General features: G+C 40.1%; 1 long non-coding RNA gene across 1 annotated transcript; it reads left to right on the top strand.

Annotated features, from left to right (window-relative positions):
- The first annotated feature begins 499 nt into the window (after positions 1-499).
- On the top strand, positions 500-3,687 carry LOC138338289 (uncharacterized). Its single transcript, XR_011211722.1, has 2 exons — positions 500-1,956; positions 3,081-3,687. It is a non-coding gene; the product is annotated as an uncharacterized lncRNA (long non-coding RNA).
- The last annotated feature ends 6,537 nt before the right edge of the window (positions 3,688-10,224 follow it).

Genomic DNA, 10,224 nt, shown 5'->3' with positions numbered 1-10,224 from the left:
CGGTATTTTGGACCCAATAGGTGGGTGGGAAGGGTATTTTAGAGCCAATAGGTGGATGAAGGGTAATTTTGTACCATTTCCAATACTTTAAGGGTAGTTTAGACCCATTTGCGTTATAAAAATCAGCATTGGACAAAGATAACTTATTCACTATGGCAACAATTCTACAAACATGTGGGCCCCACATGAATAAAGCCATAAAGTAACCAGAGGCAAAAATAACAAGATATATTTCAAAGATAAATTTTAGCAAAAGAAGATAAACAAGAACTGAAGTCTACGCAAGAAGTTTCAACTAACGTGGCATATATTCCAAGCCACGTAAAATTATCATAAGTTATTTTTATTATGTTGTAATTACGTGTAAAAAAATGATGAGTGTTAGTGTATGCACACATGTAACATAGATAACATAATAAGTTAGATTATTTAGAAATTTTGAAGTCTATTTAAGGCTTTCAACTTGTTCCAGTAGGAGGCATTCAAAATCTCGCTGACTTTGAAAAGCTCTCTACACTTTCTCCTAATTTCCAATATTTTCCATTTTCCCAACCATGTTCTCTCTTTTCCTAAATCAATAAAAATTTTGAAATTATAAACTTTCTCTACTACTTTGTTTATTTATTTGATGTTGTAAATTTTAAAGTTTTGTATTAAGTTTCTATACTTCCCTTTGTTCTTCTCTTCCCATTTGTTTTAATCTTTACTTGTTCTTGCTCCCTTCGATTACTCTACCCAACTTTACTTAGGATTATATCCCGGAACACGATCCGTCCCCTTGTTTTTTATTTGGAACCTTATTCTTTTTCTATTGAGAGGTGGCCCTGGGATTTGTTTTTTGGTATATCTGTGTGTTTTCCATCTTGTAACTATTCTTGGTTTGGATAGAAACATTTTTATTGATCCAGGAGGATGGTTTTCTTGGAAAATTGAATGAAGTTGTTGTAGCTTGGGTGAGCTAGTTATGGGTCCTTTTAATGTTAAGGGTATAGTATATTCTGGTAGGAGGGAATACATGTATATATATTCTAATTTTGTTTGATGTTCTTCATAAAATTGTCGTTTAATTTTTTCTTCGATTTTGAATGTCGGGAAAAGTCTTATTCCTCACCTCATTATTTCTCTGAAAATTTCTTCTATTAAAATTTTTGAGAATTTTTTCCCCTTTATTTGAAAAACAAAGTTGCATAATAATTTTTTCCATCTAATAAAAGTATAATTTTTATGGAAAGTATATTGAGTTGTGTTTAAATTATTTTCAAGTTGAGTAACTCCTACTTCCACAAAGAAGGTTAAGTAAAACCTAAGCGGAGGAAAAGGGTTAATAATTTTTATTGTATAATTTTTTTGATGTGGAAATAGATTTATTTTTAAAGTATTTTCTTCTTTTAAAAAATCATTCTTTTCTTTTCATATATAATTTATGTAGGGAAAATAGTTTGTTTACCTAGCGTCTTGGTATGGATGCCTTGTGATCTAATGATCGTAATGGTACTAATTCTTAATTTAGATAGAGATTTTGTGAGAGACTCTACATTATTCGATGTTTCTTTAGGTTCAGATTTATAATTTTCCGGTTACTGATTACGTGGTGATTTTTAGTAATTGTCCCAGCTTTTTTATCAAGGACTAAAATTATTAAGATAGTTAAGTATTTTTCATAGAAGGGTATGAGTAGAAGCGTCTAAGTCCCTACGATGTCCTTGGTTGGATGGCATCGAAACATAGGTTGTGTTCACGGTTGTAAGTTTTGAGTTTTGTACTTATTGATATTCTTCCACTTATCTTATTAGTTTTATTCTTTGAAGTCGGATAACTGGATAATTCCTGATTTAGACATCAGCAAGCCTGTACTTTCCGTTAGCTCAGACTATGTGTGTCGTAAAGCCAGACCCGGAGGGTGTTCCCCGCACCATGCCTAGAGGATAAGATCAAAGAAAATTAGAAAAAAAAAAGGTAACAAAAATTATTACACAAAGAATTTATTGTTCCATAGTAATCTTTAAAGTAGACATTTAACTCCAAGGATAGTGTTCTTCTCCCTGCTAGATTCTCCATCAACTTAAAATGAGACCACCTACTATATACCGTAATTTTATTAAAAATTATGCTATTGAAACTTTTGAGTCTACTATTACTATTCATAAAAATATTGAGACTATTAAGTTTCTAGCAATTAATATTACAACAAAAGAATATAAACATAAAGTGAAGACTACGTAAGTAGTTTCAGCTCACGTGTCATCTATTCCAAGCCACGTAAAATTATCATCAGTCATTATGTAGTAGTTATAAGTCAAAAAAATAATGAGTGTTAGTATATGCACACAAGTAAAATAGATCGCATTACAAGTTAGATTAGTCACCAATTTTGAAGTCTATTTAAGGTTTTCAACTTGTACCACTAGAAGGCATTAAAAATTTCACTGACTTTGAAAGCCTCTCTAAACTTTCTCCCAATTTCCTATATTTTCCATTTTCCCAACCATGTTCTCTCTTTCCCTAAATCAATAATTTATTTTATGTTTAAAATTTTAATTTTTTTTATGTTTGTATACTTCCGTTTGTTCTTCTATATCTATTTGTTTTATGCTTTACTTGTTCTTGCTCCCTTCCGTTACTCTGCCCAATTTTCAAAGTCATATGATTTTGAATGCCCCCTACTGATACAAGTTGAAAGCCTTAAATAGGCCCCAAAAGTGATGATTAATCTAACTTATTATGCTACTTATTTTACATGTATGCATACACTAATACACATTATTAATCTTAAACGTAACAACTACCAATTCCAAATGACGGATGATAATTATTAGTGGCTTGAGATAGATGCCACGTAGCTTAAACTACTTACATGTAGCCTTCACTGCTCATTTATCTTCTTTTGCTAAAAGTTTATCTTCAAAACATATATCTTGTTACTTGGTCCCTTTTTCACTTTGTAGCTTTTGATTTTATTCATGTGGGTTCCACTGATATACTGTGGTTTCACGGTATAATTAATACTTTTCCTTAAGTTTAGTGTGTCCAAAGCCTTTTTTTGTGATAATTTTTTATATAAGTTTCTCTTTGTTTTGCAGGAAATCTGTCCAAAGCTGAATGCGGAGATTTTGAGCGAATAAATGCAGAAGAGACCACCTACGGAGCTTATGACGGTCCGTCGTGCTTGTGATGGTCCGTACGTGGCAGCGTAGTGCAGCTACTGAAGGAAGATGGGGAATTCTGACCAAGTGTGGGGTTACGAAGCTTGTGACGGTCCATCGTGTCTATGACGGTCTGTCCTGCAGGTTCGTCATGAAGTTCAGAGAAGTGATTCCAGTACCCATATTCCAAGAGCTGAAGTGTTTTGAAACGAAGGCCCTCGACGGACCATTGTGCCTATGACGGGCCGTCATACTTGCCGTCGAGGGTAATGAAGAAGAGCAGTAGAAGAAATTGCACAAGTATGGGACGATGGAGTCTATGATGGTCAATCGTGACCATGACGATCCATCGCGAGGTCCGTCGACCCAGCCGCATTTTGGCAGATATCCAGCAAATAGAGTTCTTGTTTAATTAGGTTTTTATTTTCTATAAATAGTTCGAAAAACCTCATTTTTGAGGTTAGACGCCGGATAATTAGACTCTTAGAATGTTAGACTCTGTATTGTTAGACATCATATTATTAGACTTTGTGTATTAGTGTTAGATTTGGAGATTCTTGCAAGTGATTTTTGGTGATTATTCAAGCAAACTTTTGGATTTTACTCTTTGTCATTGAAGTAAGTACATGAACTCTTATTTAATAAATTTGAATATTGTGTTTATGGCCATGAGTAACTAAACTCCATAACTAGGGTTGTGGGAACCATAGGCAAATAATGAGATAAACCCTAACTAAAATAACAATTCTTGAATAGTGTCTTGCATGTATTAATAATTTTTTCGCTTAGAAGTCTTTTTAACGGATGGTCAACGTTAGAACTCGCCTTAATGCTACTTGCCGGACCAAGGAGGTAGATAATAGGAAATGAATTATTAACACAGATTTAGTGTATACTATCTAATAGGCTAGTATTGATTGGTATGAGGTAATAACTTAGTCAAATATCGAATACAATGCTTAATATGAGGTAAGGATAAGGGTTAGGATAGCAACACACGTAGCCGGACCAAGGTGCGGAATGAGATTTTCTAGATGCCGGACCAAGGATTTAGAAATACATAACTTATCACTTTGCATACAAGATACTAGGAAAGAATTGTTATAATTAGAATAATAAAGTTATGAACCTGTGGAGAACACGTAAACCCTAGTTACTTTGATTAATTGATTAAAATCCAACTGTCAAAGCTGTTAAGTATCTCTTTCAAGTTCGTTATTTATTTTCACTCATTTAGAAATAGAAACCCCCCTTTTTATGTTTTTACTTTCCAAGGAAGTCATTGACCAAACAACAGTAATAACAGGTTGAAGTTAAGTCTAGACGATTTTCCTCGTGGGAACGATCTCAACCTCACTAGTTGGGTTATTTACTTGACACGACTGCTTTACTTCTTATTTGAGAAGTAAGTTTGAGCGTATTAAATTTTGGTGCCGCTGCTGGGGATTATAGCTTTTAGAGTAACTTGAACCTATTACTATAGTTTAGTTGATATTTTCTTGATTTTACTTTGTTTTATTGTTTTTGATTTTTTTAGAAATATCCTCCTTGTATGCCAAATACACGAGAGAAAGAGAACCCTTGTTTCCCTATGATCACGAGCTAGAGCGTACACTGCACAATATGAATCGAAACTTGGGAATAAATGATGATGATCCGAACCAGAACATCCCAGCTCCGGTTGATGTTCATGGTCAGATGTTACCCGATGCTCCGGGTAAACACCAGCAGAGAGGGACAAAATCCCGTTCCACGGCCCCAAGCATACTACAGAGGATATGATAACATAGCAGACTCGGATGGGCCACTGGTTTTTCCTCCTCTACCCACAGGCCACACCTTTGTGGTAACTAGTAGCCTGATGCAAATGCTATCTGCCAGAGGTTTGTTTTCAGGGCTACCTTCTGAGGATCCACATGCCCATATAGCTAAGGTAAGGGCAGTGTGTAAAAGTTGTGTAGGGAGGCCTGAGTTGGATTTAGATGTAATAGGTCTCAGACTGTTTCCTCTCTCACTGATGGGAGAGGCTGCTATGCGGTTCAGTGAGCTCCCATACAACTCAATCTTCACTTGGAACCAATTAAGAGATGTTTTCATAGCACGCTACTATCCGGTCTCCATATTTTTTTAAGTATCCTACGACGGACCGTCGTACCTATGACGGTCTGTCCTACACATACCGTCATGCTAGCCAGAGACTCTCCTTCAGGGTTCTCTAATATATACATAGTCTAAGTAAAACACGATGGACCTCATGACGGTCCGTCATAGTCACGACGAGCCGTCACCAGGCCCATCGTGTGTCACTATTTTTATAGCAATGACATACTATTTTTAATGTTTTATTTCGTATGGTTTTGCTTGTCTTGTTTGCCACTACTCATACTAATATTGATCATTTATAGTTACTATCTACTATGGCACCCAAGCAGACCGAATCTACGCATGTGGGCGATCAAAGTTTGTCGCCCCGGTTGCCCGCATGTCATTGGCTCTGATGATGAGCGTGACCCTAAGTATGTGCCCCCATTCACTTCCACACCTTCCCGTGCTGCACGTGCGCCCAGAGCCACACCCAAAAAGGTGGCATCCGGCGTAGTCACTGCCTCCCAGTCTGATGAGGAGCGCACACTGACTGGCACACCCTCTGGGTCAGCCACAAATGAAGAAGGAGCGTCTGGCTCCTTAGGAGTATCGTGGTCAGGGGAAGCCTCCGGATCTGCTGAGGTTCCCGCACCCGCCACCGCTGCAGCGTCGGCCTCGTCTGAGGAGGCTGACAGTTCGGATTCCATCTCAGCCTCACTAGCTCAGGCCCCCACCCCAGCCACTGACCAGCCCAACCGGTGGTGTGTTGACGGGCAATTTAAAGTGTACTCCGATGCCAAGTTCCTGACTGATAAAGGAGTGATGACTCAAACACTCACCTTGGAGCAGCGGGTCCTTACAGGGAGTCTCCCGACGATGCTTGAGATGCACCGACTCTTCACCAGGCATCACATGGAGTGGACAGCACGTCCGTTGGGATGTTACAGTCAAGAAATGGTCCGAGAGTTCTACGCATCCTACGTAGCGACTCTCCGATCACAGATAGATAGGCGGGCTGCCCCTGCTAAACAACCCCCCTGGAGCAGGTCCGAGTACGGGGCGTACAGGTTGACATTTCACTGCCTGCCATCCGCCGGTTTCTATACGACGAGGGTGTTGATGCTACTCGGACCCCTCTCACTACCGAGTTTGACTACCGCTGGTAGATAGTTAAAGATGGCCAGTTTCTGCACGAGCCATCACTGAGAGAGACGACCAAGCGGTGGATGGACCTGCAGTTGTCAGAAGATGGAGAGGGTGCCGATTGGGTTACTAAGCCGAAGGGGGTCATCAAGAAGGCCAACCTCACTTTCACGGCGAAGTTCTTGTTGCTGCTTGTCCGTCAGTGCCTTTCCCCCACAGGTGCAGATAATATCGTTACGTGGGATCCAGCAGTGTTGATGGCGGCGATGATAGCCGGGTTCGAGGTGGACTTCGCATGGCTTCTTAGGCAGTAATGCACGAGAGGGCATTCAAGGTCACTACTACCTACCCTTTCCCGTGCATGATCTTTGCTCTCTACAGGTCCGCAGGTGTGCCCATATGGCACATAGATCAGCTTAAGACCCAGCAGGGCAATGTTGACATCGGCCTCATCAGAGACGAGGCCAATGAGTTGGCTCCACGCAGAGGGTCCCGTCCAAAGCTGCCCCCACTTGTTGATGATCTTGATGATATGGTATCCCAGGCCCGTACGGCTATACAGGCGGCGTCCACTGACACTACCCCAATCGAGTCTATCTCGGGTAGTAGCACTACCTTGAGCTCCTCTCGCTCAACCCCTCTACCGGCACTGGTCCCGCTTGCTAGGGTCCAAAAACTCGAGGCGCAAATGGCCACACTTCTGCATCATATCCATCCGTGGATGCAGAAGTCTATTATTGAGTCAGAAGAGCGCCTAGAGAGGAAAATGGTCCAGTTTACAGAGCGGAAGATCGCTGAGGTTAACCAGCGCTTGGCGGGTGCTAGCCCGACCAGCCTCTCTGGTGGATTTGTCGACTCTTCAGGCTGCAGTCGACAGTATTCGTGCAAACATCGACAAGATCTTAGAGGCTAGGGTGCCGAAGTCTGAGGCCCCTTGTATCGAGTCTGCTGAGGACACAATGTTGGCGGCCCTTTTTGCTATTTCAGAAATTCCACCACCTCCCCCTCTAGAGATTGCCAAGAGGCGTAAGGTTCGAGTAGAGGACGAGGCGCGAGCACGGAAGAAGGAGCGCCGAGAGATAGAGGCTGCGAGGAGAGCCTCACTTGCTGAGGAGGAGGCGCACCAAATGAGAGCATCAGAGTTAGCGGCTGAGGCGTCTAGCTCCCGAACTGTGGAGATAGCAGGAGGAACTACTGATGGTGCAGTTGTTGCTGAGGACACAACTGAGGGTGTCCAGATGGTAGAGGACGTGGGTTCCGGGGAACCGAACCCATCATCTTGCTGATCGACGGAGCTTTCCGCCACAGGTTTGCTTCACCTACCACTCTAGTATTTAGATTTTTATGCATTAGGGACAATTGCATGTTTTTTTGTTGGGGGTGGGGTAAATGGAAAGTGAGCATTAGGGTGAAGTCTGAGTAGCCCAACTCACTATCCTCTTTTGGGGTTTTCTTGCCTGTATTCTTTTTCCCCTAAAGAGTGATTACTTTTTCTGTTGAACCGGCATATTTATATCTTTTGTACATAGTTTAGTTCTGAAGCATGATGGCTAAAATGATATCCTGATAAACTGGAAAATGATGCATGACTAGGCATAGTAACTGATAATTGTGTGGCTCTAAGCATGACATAGAGTTACACCATTGCATTACCCTAAGTCTTAAATTCAAACTAGGTGTCTTATAATATGGTATAGTGATGAAATGTCAAGTGAGTGTGAGGAAAATTCGAATAAGTCCACTATTAGTACTGAGCTAGAACTTGCCTTGTTAGTCCTGCTAAAAGTAAGTTGTAATAGACAAATAGGAAAGGATCATAGGCCCTTATTCAATATAGCCCATATCTAGCCTAAATAAAAGAAACCAAATGAAATTTATCCTTCTTTGATCCAAATAATCTGAGCTTAAATTAGACCTTTCTTTTTCACCCTAACTGATCTTTTCTGGGAACGATGTGGTGGCCCTGGTCCCTCCTTGGACATGTGTACCTCAGCTTATGCCAAAAGTATAAGTTGAGGGTGGCTAATGCAGTAAACAACCTTTGTTATAGCCCTGACCCAATTTTGGGTATTGTGTACCTTGACTCATGGCAAAGCCATGAGTTGAGGGTGGCTATTATGAGGAATGCTCCGGAAAGTGGGGTTGAAAGAACAAAGAGAGAGAAAGAACAAAAGTAAAGTGACTCAAGAATTAGTTGAAAGAAAAGTGAAGAAAAAGAAAAATATACAAGAAATACAAGCAAGTAAAGAAGAGAGTCACTTACACAAATGAAAGAGAGAAGATAAAATAGCAAGGTGAAAGAATATGAGAAACTGCACAAGATAAAATAATAGAAAGTGGAAGGTTTAGCCGATATATCAAGGAGGGAAAAAATTCACTAAAGTATACCTAAATATACCCTACCTGACCCTGAGCCTATGTTACAAGCCAAGAAAGTCCTATCGTTATCCTAAGGGTTGTATAGCGAACTTAAGGCAGTGAATATAAGGACAAGCTTATGGCAATAGGTATGAATGAGTGTGACTTTGTTCTGAGAGCGAGTGTTGAAAAGTAATCCTCATACTCAAATTGAAATCATTGTGTGATAAATGAGGATTTTGTTTTGAAGTGAGGACACTAGTTGCAATATCGGAATTGTTAGCACCTTAGTGAGAAATTGAAGACAATAGGTGTTAATGCATGGAGAGTCTGTGTCATGTTCTGATCCCACATAGTTCAAGCCTAATAGTGATAGCATGCATATATTTGATGAGATTAATCGGGATTGATAGTCAAATGATTGCAAAGGATAAAACATGGATACTATTGTACAAAGATTGTGTAGTGAGTCATAGTGTGTCGCTTAAGGACAACCAACGAATTTAAGTTGAGGGTGTTGATATACCGTGGTTTCACGGTATAATTAATACTTTTTACTTAAGTTTAGTGTGTCAACAAGCCTTTTTGTGCTAATTTTTTGTATAAGTTTCTCTTTGTTTTGCAGGAAATCTGTCCAAAGTTGATTTTTGAGCGAAGAAATGCAGAAGAGACCATCTACGAAGCTTATGATGGTCCGTAGGTGGCAGCGTAGTGCAGCTGCTGAAGGAAGATGGGGATGTCTGACCAAGTGTGGGGTTACGTAGCTTGTGACGGTCCGTCGTGTCTATGACGGTCCGTCCTGCAGGTTCGTCATGAAGTTCAGAGAAGTGATCCCAGTACCCATATTTCAAGAGTTGAAGTATTTTGAAACGAAGGCCCTCGACGGACTGTTGTGCCTACGACGGTCCGTCATACTTGCCGTCGAGGGTAATGAAGAAGAGCAGCAGAAGAAATTGCACAAGTGTGGGACGACGGAGTCCATGACGGTTCGTCGTGACCATGACGATCCGTCGCAAGGTCCGTCGACACAGCCGCGTTTTGGCAGATTTCTAGCAAACAGAGTCCTTGTTTAATTAGGTTTTTATTTTCTATAATTAGGTTGAAAAACCACGTTTTTAAGGTTAGACGCCGGATAGTTAGACTCTTAGATTGTTAGACTCCGTTTTGTTAGACATCATATTATTAGACTTTGTGTATTAGTGTTAGATTTGGAGATTCTTGCAAGTGATTTTTTTGTGATTAATCAAGCAAACTTTTGGATTTTACTCTTTCTCATTGAAGTAAGTACATGAACTCTTTTATTTAATATATTTGAATATTGTGTTTATGGCCATGAGTAACTAAACTCCATAACTAGGGTTGTGGGAACCATAGGCAAATAATGAGATAAACCCTTACTAAAATAACAATTCTAGAATAGTGTTTTGCATGTATTAATAATTCTTTTGCTTAGAAGTCTTTTTAACGGATGGCCAACGTTAGAACTCGCCTTAAC

Source organism: Solanum lycopersicum, chromosome 9, assembly GCF_036512215.1.
Source record: "Solanum lycopersicum chromosome 9, SLM_r2.1".
NCBI lineage: Eukaryota > Viridiplantae > Streptophyta > Magnoliopsida > Solanales > Solanaceae > Solanum > Solanum lycopersicum.
This window is presented reverse-complemented; position numbering and strand designations above follow the sequence as displayed.